The following is a 2,500-nucleotide window of genomic DNA, read 5'->3' as shown; positions in this document are numbered from 1 at the left end:
CAAAGAAGAAATATTTGATAATGTTTGGAAGCTACTCTTTTTCTTGCTTGTTAGAGTTCAGTGTGTGTGTGTGTGTGTGTGTGTATATATATATATATATATATATATATTATATATATATATATATATTATATATATATATATATATATATATATATATATATATATATATATATATATATATTTACTTTCATATATATATATATAACATCTTATTACAAAATGTAATAATAATTATATATAAATAGAATACATTGTAAATTATGGAATAAAGATATTTAAGTCACCGACACCCCGTTGTATTTGCAAGGAACTTCACCTGATATCCTACACTACACTGTGCCAACCACACCAAGTCAGCTGTCACAAGCTGATAATACTAAGAAATGATTACTAAAAAATACTATACTATATACTCGTAAAAATGAGATACATATATATAAATACAAATGAAAATACATTAATGTATATATGCTATGATACTATCATACTTAATAATATATATATATATATTATATATAACATATAAAAAAAAAATATATATATATATATATATATATATATATATATATATATATATATATATATATATATATATATACATATACATATACATATATCCCTCTCTCATCCTCGCACCCCTTTCTCTCTCTTACTCACTGTGTCTTCTCTCTCTCTCTTTTTCTCTGTCTTTCTCTTTTCTCTCTCCCCCCTCTCTCTCTTCTCTCTTCTCTCTCTCTCTCTCTCTCTATCTATCTATCTATCTATCTGTCGATAACGGCGCTCAAGAAATGTGATAGAGGGGACTATCTCCTTGATCACCAAGAGACGGCTTTTTGATATTCTTAATTATTGTATTGTCACAAACATACCTATCACCTGTAAGTGGAATTACTGTTAATGTGGTATAGAAGTCATCAAAATCTGCACGATAATCTTGAAAAAATCCTTTCTGTTGCAGTTGTTTCTTATAGTGCTACATGACCTTAGATGTCTAGCACATTTCTCTTGCTTTTAACCATTAACCATTACCCATTATTTACAGTGCATCAAACTTCTAAATCAAGTATTCAAATATCAATTTAGCTATTTTCTTACAATACAGTATCAATACATGTATATGTTGGTATAATATCGCTTTAATTGTATTAGAAGAATCGATGTATTGGCATTGCTTTTGCAAATTTTTAAATATCAATGTATCGGCACCGCCTTAGAAAATTTTGTGTATATGGTATATACATAAGTCTATTTCTGTTACCAGTGGAGTGGCTCCAAGTCCCAAATGGAAACCATTCACTCAGCGAGGGCATAGATGACGATGTTATCTGACCTCGCATGACCCAGAGTTCGTGTCCAACACACGGTGTGGTAAGGTCAGCTTAGCCTCCCCCTCCGGGCAGGTTGACCCGACAACGCGACCCCGCGCAACACTTCTACCCGAAGCCAGCGTGTGTTCACCCCTTTACATGTGTTGTGAGTCCCTCCTTTTACAAACTGGTATCAGCAGATCTGTTGCGTCCTTTAGGTTTGCAACACGAACACACCACCCCCGAAGAAAAAAACGCTCGACCGCTCCAAGAAATGTCTTCTAAAAACCCCATAAGTACACGTTTGGGCCCCCTTCTATTATTTCTTTTCCCTTTCTTCGTCTCCCATAAATGTGTTAAGCCGTTGGTTTTTGTTGGGTAAAAAGTGCTAAATGACAGCAAATGTCACTTTCTCACACTATTCTTTTAACCTCAGATCGCATTAACTGTGTGATTGCAGTATGTGGTCAGCAAACATGAATATCGTTCGTTAGTTAAGTAGTTAATTAATTTCTCTCCTTTTTAGAGATTTATGTTGTTTCATCTGCAACGAATTTAATGCGTTCGTGACTGCGCTTTCTCTTTCGCTTGTGGTCGGTCAGTTGTGGTCTTGACCTGACCTCACCTTTCTCTTTTTCCAGTCAAACCCAAGGGATTAACTGTAGCATGGTTTCATTGCTTATTGGTGACATGTTCTATCGGCGCTAGAATGGAGCTTGTAACGCAATTATATTATAATTTATTATATTGAATATAGCATAGGATCTCTCCCATATCATAGTGCACAGGATTGCCCGATATTACCTGGGGTTGCGTAAACGCCTAATAGGTCTGCGCTCCAACGTTCGAAAAGTAGGTACAGGTATTATTCGAAGTTATTCGTTCGATCGGCAACTTTGAGTTGGTTAAAAGAGCAAGTTATTTATAGATTTTCCTGACCGTTCGCTTCAGTGTACGGCATTTTGGGTATAGGATCCCCTGTCGATGTAGTGTAACATGCATAGCTAGACATGTACCTCAGCAGCTCATATTTTCTGACCCTGAGAAGATTTGTTTGCTTAAAAGCTTGCGAATATTTTTTTCATGTCACCATTCATTAATTTGTACATTCTGTCACATATCATGAAATGTTGAATTCAATGTAGTAGTTTGAAATAATTTAATATAGCTAGTATTGCTAATTTACTTCA

The sequence above is a fragment of the Penaeus monodon genome, chromosome 5 (genome assembly GCF_015228065.2).
Source record: "Penaeus monodon isolate SGIC_2016 chromosome 5, NSTDA_Pmon_1, whole genome shotgun sequence".
NCBI classification, from domain to species: domain Eukaryota; kingdom Metazoa; phylum Arthropoda; class Malacostraca; order Decapoda; family Penaeidae; genus Penaeus; species Penaeus monodon.
The sequence above is the reverse complement of the archived record's forward strand: the minus strand, read 5'-3'. Positions refer to the sequence as shown.